Source organism: Oryzias melastigma, linkage group LG2 (genome assembly GCF_002922805.2).
Source record: "Oryzias melastigma strain HK-1 linkage group LG2, ASM292280v2, whole genome shotgun sequence".
Lineage (NCBI taxonomy): Eukaryota > Metazoa > Chordata > Actinopteri > Beloniformes > Adrianichthyidae > Oryzias > Oryzias melastigma.
The window spans coordinates 12806094-12819409 of NC_050513.1; the positions used below are offsets into that span (position 1 = coordinate 12806094).

Sequence of the window (13316 nt, forward strand, 5' to 3'; positions counted from 1 at the left end):
GGCTTACAAAAATGTTGTTCGTAATGTTCTGTAGAATTTATTGGAAATTTACATCTATTTTTAAAATCTTATTTTTTTCACATTCTCAATAATTAGACGATACGTTTCTCAAACATTTTCACCAATCACTAGCGATTTGTTGGCATTCTTATTGCAAATTCCCATAGTTGCTTTGTCTTTTGTGTTTCTATTGTCACTTCATTCCATTTACGCCCTTAATAACAGTTTTCTTATTTACTTGTACACACTGATATACTTTTTTTCCATGTTTAACCATTTTCCAGTACCAAGCAGTACCTAAAAAGATTGACGTTCTCTGACGAACCATGAATCTCTGAATGTTCACGCAATCAGTATGAATCGGATGACTCGCCCACTTTTGCGTCACCTTATGTTGCATTCACACCGGACGCAATTTGTGTAGCAAAGGCTTGAAGTTTCAATGTTAGGTATAGACGTGATCTGAAGTTCTGTGGCCTGAATTGCTCACTAGGCACGGCAGTCCTGTGGCAGTGAGATTTGAGAGAGGCAGTGTGATGTGGGCGACAGAAGCAAGAAAGTGTCAACCAATCAGGATCTCAGCTATAGGCACGTGACATTTCCAGTAACTCAATCAGTTTGTTAAAAAAACCTAGTATGGCTTATTTTGGAGTTGCCGGAGACTGTCCCGGTTATCGTTGGGCAAAGGTGAGATAGACCCTGGACAGGTCGCTAGCCTTTCACAGAGCCCATGGAGCTGGCGCAATCAAGCCCAAACTAGCAAGACGCCCGTCGGACAGCGTAGTGAGCTCCACCACCCAGGATCTGGTGGAACTAACGAGAATTGCCACCTAGGGTCCAACAGAGCTAGCAAGAGACGCCACCCAGGGTGCGGCAGAGCTAGCAAGAGACGCCACCCAGGGTCCGGCAGAGCTAGCAAGAATTGCCATTCAGGGTCCGGCAGAGCTAGCAAGAGACGTCACCCAGGGTTCGGCAGAGCTAGCAAGAATCACCATTCAGGGTCCAACAGAGCTATCGAGCGTCGCCGCCCAGGGAGCTCTGCAATTCCGTGGACAACTGAGCTTCCTGTGCTGTCCAGCAGGCGATTGGATGCTCGGCAAATGGAGAGTCATCCAAGGTACCGTTGTAGTGGGTGCAATCGCTCCAGCTCCGTGGACTTATGATATTTTTTTTTATTATTTTCATCAAGACAATAATTAAAAGATCATCCAGTTTTATCTTTCCCCAATCTCGAGTTAATATTCAAACGTTTAAAACAGCCGTCAGGCACAGCTCCCCCTGCTGGAGTGAAGTACGCCACACCGGCAGAATCTCTTAATGATCTGTTGAACCCAGACACGGTAACATCTAAGTCCCAGCTACTTGCTCCACGTTTTTCATGATGTGGCAACAATTAAAGTCCTGAAAAACATTGGTGGTTGCTCCAAAGCCGGGGCGTCAAGAACATTCTAGGCTAGGCGTTAAGCAGTAAACGCATCAAGAGAAAGGTGGTAGATACAAATCACGTACTCTCTGAATTCAGCTTTACGTCTTACTAACGTAAGGTGCATTTCTCTGCTTTAGAATCTGCTAGAATTACGTTCATTGCATCAACGGTTCAAGAGTTACAGTAGTCGAAAGAATGTCAACACTGGAGCTAAAGCTTCGGTATTAAAGGGTTAAACCTCTTCTGTTTTTACTCCATATCTGCAGGACTCCAGTGATCTTATCGAGTTACCCAACCCCAAAATGAAAGGGAACGACATGAAAAGAGGAGTAATTAGTAAAAGCCGAATGAATCGTTAGCATAATTAGTCAGGAGCCCACGTCGGCTAAAATCTCTGATGAAGAAGTTAATGATGAGCTTCTTTGAAACGGTTATCCAGGCATAGATAGTGGAGAGTCGGCCATTTATCTTCTAAACCCTCCAACAGTTTTTACACCCCACTGGATGGGATGAGAGTCCGCCACAGAGCGGAGGCGTCCAACTTCCAAACCTACCTTGTTTTTGGACTGTTGAGGAAAACCTGCGCCGAAAGATCACACACAAAAAAGCAGTTGTACGAAGCATGTGTTTCTCTGTGTGGGGAGAGGGAGGCTGTCCGCATGAATTATAGATGAAAAAATAGGAGGTGGGGGGTGACGGCCAACTTAAAAGGGAGGAAGCAGAGACCTCAGAGGAGAAGCACTGTCTGATTTGCTGCCTGGACCCCCCCGGATTAAACCACAACACGCCACCGACATGGACTGAACAAACCGCAGAGGCCTTAGCTGTCACGGTATTAGCATAAATCAGACTTGGCGTGGGTTTTCGGCTCATGTAGGCTTTCAAAAACTTGGTCCGGTTTCAATAAAGCAAACCCAAGTCACTCCTGCGTGTTTTGGAAAACTGTGTTTTTTCATGACAAGAAAGAATCATCATACTTCCTTTTGAGCTCACTGTGGGAGGTAAGGGTTCTGGCAGTAATCGGACGCTATAAAGAACAGCTAATTAGCCAGAAAAACTTTTAAAAATTGAATCACTGTCACTAAGAAGAGTAAGTGGATCTGTTATAGCCATCAACTAGTTTTATTTATTGTGTTAAGCAAAAAAAAAATAATAATAATGACACACCAAAAGTGAAAAGGTGGTAGTAATCATCTTGGAAGTTTAGGTACCGTATATTCTGCTCTATCAGGTGGTGTGTCAATGACAGGTCTATTTTTGCAATTACAGTATGTCATAAATAAAGGGTACAAACAACCATGTGCGTTTACAGGCTACATCACAGTACCTGCAAGTCCCAACCACGTTTGCAACAAGGTAAAAAAAAAATAAAAGACTGATACCACTAACACAAACGTTACTGTGACTACGCTAAGTCTTTACCTTGTTTGTAACACATAAAGAAAAAACAAGTTAGTCCACGTTAGCCGCATTAGCGTATTTACAATACCTGTAACTCCCAATCTTGTTTGCAACACGTTAAAAAAAATACAGCCCAACATTGCTACACGTTAGCCACATTAGCATATTTACAAAACCTGTAACTCCCAATCTTATTTGCAACAAAAAAAAATAGACCGACACTGGTAAAAGAACATTACGGTGGCTACGCTAAGTCTTTACCTTGTTTGTAACACATGAAACAAATAACAGTCCAATACGGCTAGACGTTAGCCGCATTAGCGTATTTACAATACCTGTATCTCTTAACCTTGTTCGCAACTCGTAAAAAAAAAAAACAGACTGATATCGATATAAAACAATGCTATGACTACGCTAAGTCTTAACCCTATTTGTAACAAATAAAAAAAATACAGCCCAACATTGCTACACGTTAGCCACGTTAGCATATTTACAAAACCTGTAGCTCCCAACCTTGTTTGCAACACGTTAAAAAAGACAGACAGGTATTCTTAAAAAACTTAACTGCGACTACGCTAAGTATTAACCTTGCTTCAAACGCATACAAAAACACAGTCCAACACAACTACACAATAGCCGCGTTAGCATATATATACAATATCTGTAACTCTTAACCTATATTGCAACATGTAAAAAACAGACTGATCCTGCCAAAACAGACATTAGCTGACTATTCTAAGTCTTAACTTTGTTTATAATTAGTGAAAAAAATCCCACAGTTAGCTTCACGTTAGCCACATTAGCGTAATTACAATAACACCCAAATTTTTGTACATCAACCAAAATTAAGACTATATTAAGGCTAAAAAGAGGTGAGGCTTTTTATCTTTAAGTATAAATATAAAAGTTAAGTTGAAAAAGTACAGTAAATACATCTAAATTGACAAATAAAAAACTATTTTCTTGATGAAATGGTTACATGTATTTCAGCAACGTGATTCTTTACCTTCATCCCTCTTAAAAAACACAAAAAATAGTACAGTTTCTGTATTTTTAGAGCAAATAGGTGAGATTTTTTTTTCCCTTTAAATGTCATTGAGATATTTGGAGTTTATTTTGTGGCATTTCTCATTTTTCACAAAATTCTTGAATGCCTTTTATGACTGGAGTGGTAGCAAAACAGACAATTCTAAGAATCTCATCTTTTCCCCTGTTGGATCGTTTAATGGTGTTCTTGCAAAACACGAGGAACAAAAGTGGTTTCCTGTTTGCCTCGTTTTAGATGGAAAAGAAGGGAAATCTGTGGATTAGATTAGTGTCTGACCTCTTTCTTTTCCTCCTTCGTCTTCCCTTGTTTTGCCTTCTGTATGACCCAATTGGCCTCTATGTCTCCTGAGAGCGGCACACGGGTCAAGCCGAATATACGAGTTGGAGTTTTTTCTTTTTTTAAAAAAGGCTCTCTAGTGATGCTCAACATTTCAGAGGCTCAAGAGAAATTGGTAGTTTGTTGAATGCAGCTGTCACAGTTCACGGCCTCCTTCTGGGATTAGGTAGGTGATAAATTATAGGTTGCATCCTGGATCAGTTGTATCAGTTAGAAAAAGGGATTATTTAGGATGTAGCTAAAATAGATGATGAGGAATGGATCTTTCTAGAGCTTTAAAGATATACAAGTTCTATTTAAAAAAAAGTAATGATTAGTGGTTGAGATGTCTTCAATCTCTAGCCCTTTTTTGTTTAATATTTTCCAAATTTCTTGAAAAGACAAAATGACAAAATGAAAATAGTTTTTAATGGAAGATTAACTACTACTTTGATTTTATTGTTAGCTTTAGGCAAATTCCTAATGATTTAAACAAATAAAACCCCTACATTTTTTCTAAATTACATTTAATTTGACAAAAAGAACACATTTTAGAGAGATTTCATGCGGTAGGAAAGGTATATTTACCTCTTTGACAAATATTGCACCATCACTTCATCAAATTAGCTTCACAATAAGACATTTGCCTAATGGAAATACAACAATTTTGAGAAAAATTGCATTTACCCAAAAAAAAGTTTTGGCATTTGGAGGAGGGGGTTGCTAATAATCTCCTTTTAGCGCAACATTTTCATCAAACAATTCACGAACTACGAATATTTTTTCTCAAAGAATGGTTTGCTTTGATCATTTGGTAATAAACAAGTGAATGACGATTCCTTTGATCTTTTCCTTTGACAGCTACTTTTAAGCTAAACAAATTTTCAGGTTTCAGTTAGCCCAAAGTTACGGAAGCCGAAAACGGCCTGCCTTACTTTTTTTTTTTTGGATCGTTTTCTCGTGATAACGAAATAATATGTCGTTATCACGAGAAAACAACGTTTGTTTTCTCGTTATAACGAGATAATCAAGAACGGAGAATGAAGCGTCTCCCTCCATCTCTCAGAGACACAGAGACTTCACCTGATTGAAAACACTCCATAAAGTTGTTTTTAGTCTATTTTTTATATATTAGTGGATCTATGCTCTTTAAACGTCTTAATTCAGTCTCATGCACCAGCCACTCTCTTAATTTCCCCCAAAACTCTGAACAAACATCGATAGACAGTGAGCTGCAGAGCGTGTCTGCATGGTGAGTTCACTGAGATCCGGACATCAGCAGCAAAACAAAGCAGTTTATCAGAGAGAACATTGAATATCAGCAATGATCCATATATAATCAATTGAATTTTGTTCAATTTGTTTCCCCGAGGTTACATAAAAATGACAAAACCATAGTAGCGGATTGAGTTGGGCTGAGTGGCTCTTTTGGTGTGCTAATGTCCGAGCTGAAATCAAATATGAGCTAAACTCCAAAATAGCCTAGTAAACAAAAAAAAGCCAAAATTAGCCAAAATAGCTTACATGCAGCTGAAATGTTAGCTAAACTCCAAATTAGCCAAAAAAGGGGAAAAAAGTTCTAAATTAGACAAAACAGCTAGCATGTAGCTGAAACATTAGCTAAACTCCAAAATAGCCTAAAAAGCATTAATAAATGCCAAAATAGTCTAAAAAGCTAGCATAATGCCATTATAACTTTCACTTTTACTACACTCCGACTCCCTATAATATAAATTAATGACTAATCAACAATTAAATTTGTCGTCAAAAATAGTCGACGATTAGTCGTCGATTAATCGACTATTCTTGGCAGCCCTACTTTGGACAGCTATACTACTCTTTAACCATTGACACAATTGTCGTTATTCCAGCGAATTCGGAAGCAGAGAAAGCAGCCTTGCATTTACATGCAACACTAGTGTTCAGGAGAGAAGTCAAATCAACGTAAATTAGCTAAATCTGTCGCAGAGAAAAGCGACTTTGCGCCATTAAGCAACATTAATCTTTATTAATACGTTAGAATCAACTGATTCACTTTGATTGTGTTCATGGTCGAAGAGTTGCGATAGGTCAAAGAGCGTGTGGTATGTAGTTGCTGTCACTGGTAACACCTCCGATTTTCTGCTGACTCGACAGATTTTTTTTTTTTTTTATTTGTTTGTTTTCTTTTCTTTTTCAAAGTTGTATCCAGAGAAAAGAGCGCCACTTCTTGACGTCTTTTGCCACTATTCCTTCATAACATGATCAGAAACATGGGAAGTGTGGCATGTCAACAGTCGATTTTTCTTTCTTGATTAAAATTGTGATTCTACATGCAGATTTCATCTCAGACAGTCGTCACAGAATCCTAAATAGGCGTTTACGACGTTTATTCATCTGTCTCTCGTTTGATGTTCTTTGACCACGCCAGGTCTCCATTCGTCCACGTCTTTGCCTCTACTCATCACTCTCTTTGTCTGGATCTTCTTTCCTGCTGAGCTTTTTCTCTCAGGCTGCTTTCTTTCTATTCATACTGTCATCTAGCTTTGGTGAATCTTTTTTGTTTTGTTTTGTCTTGTCTCTTCAGCTTTTATTAAAACAAAACATTTGGTTTTTGACATGTTTTTGTTTTTGCCAATATTTTTAGAGAGAAAGCAATTTGCCTTTAGGCAATCTCAACAAAACTACTTTATTCTTGACATTTCTTATGGACATTTATATTGAAGTTCTTCAAAACTTCAAATTTTTTATTTTTCTAATTAAATTTCATTTTTTAAAATCAGACCCAAATTTTTTTTCAATAGGTTTTCAATTTTATGTAGAGCTGAGCAATACAAGGAAAACTCGCAATATTTTTGATCAATATTACGCTGACATTTGCGATATATGATAAACAATATTTTCATTTAATTGAACAGTTTTATTATATAAAAGTCAACATAACTTAAATTATACTCCAAATTACCCTCGTCTACATTGTAGGCGGGGATCTATCATAAAAGGACTCCATTTGATTGGTCAAATCAAATGACTGGTGGAGAAAGGTAGCAGGCTATTTTCTGGTGGTAAAACGTAACAGACTATTTCCCGGTGGAGGAAGAGAGAAGACTACTTCCTGGTGGACAAAACGAGAAGACAATTTCCTGATGGAGAATGAGAACAAAATATTTCCTGGTGGACAAGGGAAGAAGACTATTTCCTGGTGGACAAAGGGAGCAGACTATTTCCTGATGGAGAATGAGAACAAAATATTTCCTGGTGGACAAATGGAGAAGACTATTTCCTGGTGGACAAAGGGAGCAGACTATTTCCTGGTGTCCAAAGGAAGATGACTATTTCCTGGTGGACAAAGGGAGCAGACTATTTCCTGGTGGACAACGGGAGCAGACTATTTCCTGATGGAGAATGAGAACAAAATATTTCCTGGTGGACAAATGGAGAAGACTATTTCCTGGTGGGCAAATGGAGAAGACCATTTCCTGGTGGGCAAAGGGAGAAGACTATTTCCTGGTGGACAAAGGGAGCAGACTATTTCCTGGTGGACAAAGGGAGCAGACTAGTTCCTGGTGGAGTAAGGGAACAGACTATTTCCTGGTGGAGAAAGGGAACAGACTTTTCCTTAGTAGAGAAAGGGGGAATTCTATTTCCTGCTGGCAAAATCGGGAGAACTGGTTTGAACTGGATTATTGAGCAAAAGAATAAAATTAAAGCGTGAAAAATATTTTTGATATGAACATTCAAATAGAAAAAAACGTTTGCAGCCACTGCTAATCAGATCATTTTTCTTTATCATTCCAATAAGTCCTGAAATGTTCATCTGGCGATGTTGTCTGCATTTTTTTAACCAAATCTAACCACAAAACAAACCCATTAGCCATCATCATTCTGTCCGAATAAAATTTTAAGGATAAACACCCGGGCTACACTGTAGGTACAACAAAAGAATTAGATGTGTTTTTTTTTTTTTTTTGTGGGCGACACGCCCACAAGGATGGCTTTAGGTTGACATCATGAAGTTGTTTTACTTGCGGGTATAAAAAAATTCCCAAAAATAACTTATAATTCATAAATAATTTGTTTTTGAGTGTTCTAATGGCAATAAATGATCATATATATGGATATAGTTTACTCTGAAAGACCTAAGAAAAGCATTGTATGACCCCTTTAAATATTGCAAATTTAAAATATGCAAGGGATATTATAACAACAGACAAAAAGCTTGATTTGAGAACCAATGTTTATTTTGTAACTGGTACTAAATAAATTTAGTAGCATATAATCTTTACAAGTGTTGAGTTTTTTTGTTCTTCCTGTTCTTGAAGAATTGCACAGAATTACTTCTGTGCGTTAGTCATTGTGTCTCTCCACCCCATTCTTTTTTCTCTCTCTCTAAATGCTGGTTTTGGCCCCCCAAAATCCCCCCTGACGGTCTGCTCACATTTATTTTATACACTAACAGGATGTTCCACCTCACTCCTTATGCTCCCAAAGCGACGCAAAAAGAGCAAATCTGCCTTTCTTCAAGGCTGGCTTAAGACTTAACCCATCACCCCCTCTGGCTCAGCCCCAAGCAGACCGGCCGACCAATCCAAGAATCTCTCAAACCGCACTCTGGAGGATGCACGTAATCACTTACTTACAAAAAATAATCACTTTGATTTCTTCCTGGATTATCTTATTTGGACGCCATCCCTACAGTTGCCTTGAAAAGGCCGTTTCTGGTTCTTCTCTCTTGAGTTTCTGTCTCCATTCATGAGCTGAAATCCTGACAACACTGGAACTTGAATGGTAGATGGGTTGTATTTTGTGTGGATTATTGCTGCCGGTGTTGTTCAGGTGACAGGGTTAAGCTAGTATATGAACATTTGCCTCATGGACGACTGTCCCAAACAAAACTGCGACCATGGCGAGATCTAGTAAAAATAATAATTTATATTTTTCTTTCTTTTCAGTTCACAATTTTTCTGTATTTTAACACATTTTTTTCTCTTCTCTTTTCTCCTTTTCCGGTTCACGTCTTCGAGAAGACTCTTCACCGTGGAAACTGTTGGGTTCAATAATCAGTGAAGGCAGCTCTTCAACTCAGGTAAGAAAACAGAACCCAATCTATATTGGTTGACTCCAACAATTGAAGGCATCATATCTTACCAGATATAAAAATGGCATCAGTTTACCAATCCACATGATGAAATATAGGTGCTTCAGTCATTTCCATGGGGACAAATGCATAAAATCCTCCATTTGGGGGTTCTGTTGCAACCCGTCCAACCGTGACCTCTTAACACTGCAGACTATTCCACGGTCTACTGTCAGTGGCGTTCAAACAAAACTTGAAGTGATAGGCAATGACAGCAACTTAGCCATGAAGTGTTTGGTCACGTGAGCTGAAAGAGTGGGGTCAGCAAACATTGAAATGCACCAACTTTCTCCAGAGTCGTCGCTACAGACCTTGAAACTTCATTCAGATTAGCTTAAGAACTGTCGTAAAGGGGTTTTCATGGCTGAACAGCTGCATCTATCCTCATCCTCGAGTGTAATGCAAGTCATTGGATGCAGTGGTGTACAGCATGCAGCTGCAGCACTCTAGAGCGGTGGAGGCGCTTCCTCTGGAGTGATGAATCACACTTCTCTATCTAAGGCCTTAGTCAGATGCACCAGTATAGGAGATTGACCTGTACAGACCAAGTGGAGGGTCATAGACAGAAGCAGGATCCTGGAATTCCCTTTGAACTAATGCGGCCACCTCAAGGGACGTCTTAATAAATGGAGTTTATAATTGTTGTGTGTGTGGTAAGTGTATTGTGAAGTATTTGTAAGGCTAATGTAAGTTGTTGGCATTAATCATGAACAAGTGATGTATGGTACCCTTATGCCCACATGCTAGACGTTTATAATTTGCGTGTACTGACTGGCCCCTTACTAAACTCACATAAATGACACAAGAACGTTGTGTGTTGGTGATTCGTCAACACATTCTCATTACCAAGTTGTCACATATTGACGTTTGGTTAAGGACCCCTTCGCGTCACTTGTTGACGTTTTGGGTGTTACCAACTCATCGCTTTTTGACATACTGGCTGTTCCCATTAAATCACAGATCCCCAACCTCCGGGCTGTAAACCAGAACTGGTCCAGTACTGCGATGCGTAGCACACCGGTACCCAAATTCGGTACCTGTACCCTAACCCGACACCGGACCAAATTTGGTACCAGACCCGAACCGGTACCGGGTACCTGTACTGGACGTGTCTGGACGAGCAGTGTACATCCGACCAGCACGTCAAAAACTGACGAGTTAAGGACATCCAAAATCTCAGCAAGTGGGTCCTTAACCAAAAGTCAATATGTGACGACTCGGGGACGAGAATGTGTTGGATAGATTATCACTAGGGCTGTAACGAGTATCTGGGTGCTCGGATACTTGCGATCTGCTCCTGAAAATTCGAGTACGAATATTTGCGACGTCTAAGATCGCTGATTCATGATCTTTATAAATATAGTAGAGTGTAGTAAAACATTATCAAAATATTATCTGAGGGCGATGTATTTTTGTTCTGAAATGCAGATTAATGTTGGATTTTAAGTTTACGAACTAAAACAAAGCCGAAAGAGCAGCGATACCGTCACCGGAAGTAAACACATCTTCATGACGATGAGCCACCTGAGCAACGATCCACGGCCCTAGTTATCACCTATAGGATGCTCACAAAAACTACACAATGGTTTCTAAATTCTAGTAGTTAGGATGTTTATGGGTGTTCAGAGAGTACACACTAATTACCTGAATATCACTAAAGGGGAGACGCAGTTACCAGGATTTACGGGTTTTGAAAATCTGTGCGACACATCTGCTTGTCAACTACTTTTACTTGTGTTCAGTGTTTGCTACGACCTGTCGTCTACAGCATGCCCGTAGCGAAAAATTTGCGCATGAACATTTTCACTCTACGGGTTCACCAAATGGACGATTACCTTGATGTTTTGTACAGGCCACCTACGTGCTTTGTACAGGTTTTCCCCATTTTTCACCCACATATAACCCATATTTACTTATATAGGCAGTTGTCACTAAAGACCTAATGGACAAATCTGGTTTTGGTGTTCGCCAAACAGTTGTTTTTTGACTGCCTGGGTGCGGTTTTTAAAATAAACTCTAGCAAAAGGAATTCTTTAGCATACCAAGGAATTTTGGACAATTCCATGTTTCCAGCTTTCTGGTCTCTGCTCAGAGATGGCCTCCTCCTGTTCTAAAATGACTGGACACTAGTGCGTAAATCAAGCCCTTAAACTCCTGTCCTCAACCCAAAAAAAAACAACGCTTAAGAGAGAAATTGGAGTGTAGAATGCAAGCCAACTTTTTTCATGTTATCATACAAATTGTCAATTATTCTCATGACCTAAAGCTTTCTAGATGAGTTGAAGCTGCTATAACTACAAAAAGATTGATATCATCAACATAAACGATATAGATTATGAAGTTCATATGCATATAGAAGCAAATTTCTCCATTTCTTGGCAATACACACAGTTTAAAGAATTTTCAACACGAGGCGTCTTCTGTTGACATCTCACCAGATCAGTACGTCACAGATCAACAAACCGCGCTGTTGTAGTTGACCATGACACATCACTTGTTGACACCCTACCACAGATTTGAGGACTTATACATGCCAAATGACCTCAACTTTGGAGGTGGTCAAAAACACCTGAACACAATTATAGGACAACCTAGTGTGAACACTCCCTAGAAGATAGAGTGGTTTCCAAGAAACATTAGTATTCTATGAGTGAGATAACAAAGCCAAAAACTAAACAGTTATATTTATAACTCAAAGTAACCCAGATGTTTATTTGGCCCAAGGCTACTTTTATTTCCACACATTGCAACAATGTACTGAATGACCCTCCTTCACCAAGTCAGTCCATGCTGACTGTACACTGCGCAAAAAGCTCTCACTGGTACATTTGATTTTGCTTGACTGCGGCTTCTCAGCCTAATTATATTCCTTTCATCCAGCGACAGCCGCCATCCAAACATACAAGTACCATACTCCTAATTTCTGTCATTACCAATTCACACATTTTTCCTCATGACTCACAAGGCCCCCACACAGTGTGACCTAAGTAGCTGCACTCATCCAGATGATTTGTTTGGCTGTTTCTATAACCGAAGAACTGTGCTTGGCAACACGTTGGAGATGGACGAGGACTCGGCGTTTGGGTTGATTTGACGCAATCTACCTTGAAAATCTATGTATGACTCACGGTTTTTTAACCTTTGGAGCTCCGATTTAGTAAACTGTGTTTTGAATAGTCATGCATGAAGGCCACTTCAAAATCTAATACAGTCTAAGATGGATGGGCATGTAGTACCCTTGAAGAAGAGCTGTTTGTTGGTAAAAATGTCATAGTGGGAATGTTGGCCAGCTGTCAAATGTGCAAATAATGACACACTGATTGTATATACAAAGCTTTTTCTAGCACATAAACATGCACATTCACATTATTATGACAGATCTGAGAACATAGAGGGCCACTGATTAGTTGCAGCTGCCCGAATCAACCATATGCATGAATTAGTTTTCTTTCTTTTTTTTTCTTAAATGCCTTTTGGAAAAAAATAAATAAATAACACTGAAAGATCATCAAACAAGTTTTTAAATTAAAAATGGATCCTTCTTTTCCAAATTTCACTGATTTCTTGAGAGACTCTTTAATAATAATCTTTGGAATATTGCATAATATTTATGCTAATAAAATATATGTATTATTTGTTACATTTTTTTAGAAAAACATGAATGTATTTTTGAAATTTGTGACATTTACAGTCCAAAATAAGGATCAAATTGACCATCTTTACATTTATTTCAAAAGGATTATTTTGCATTTTTAATGACAAAACAGTTGAATAACTAATATACAAATGCAAGCTTTTGCTTTAAAAGTTGCTTTTTTATTAAGCCGCGTTTTCACTGAGCAGTATGCTATGGTAGGGTATGGTACGGTTTGGTACCAGTATCGTAGGGTATGGTACGGTTTGGTACCAGTATCGTAGGGTATGGTACAAAATGGTACAATATGGTACGATATGGTACGGTATGATGGGGTATGGTACAAAATGGTACAATATGGTACGATATGGTACGG

General features: G+C 39.0%; 1 protein-coding gene across 4 annotated transcripts in view; it reads left to right on the plus strand.

The window, feature by feature from the left end:
* LOC112156670 (microtubule-associated protein 2) overlaps nt 1-13316 on the plus strand; it is an 80650-nt gene that overhangs the window by 35046 nt on the left and 32288 nt on the right. For all 4 annotated transcript variants that reach the window (XM_024288940.2, XM_036215943.1, XM_036215945.1 and 1 more), the window contains exon 3: nt 9197-9255. The gene's annotated coding sequence lies outside the window, so the exon portion shown is untranslated. The remainder of the gene's footprint in view (nt 1-9196; nt 9256-13316) is intronic.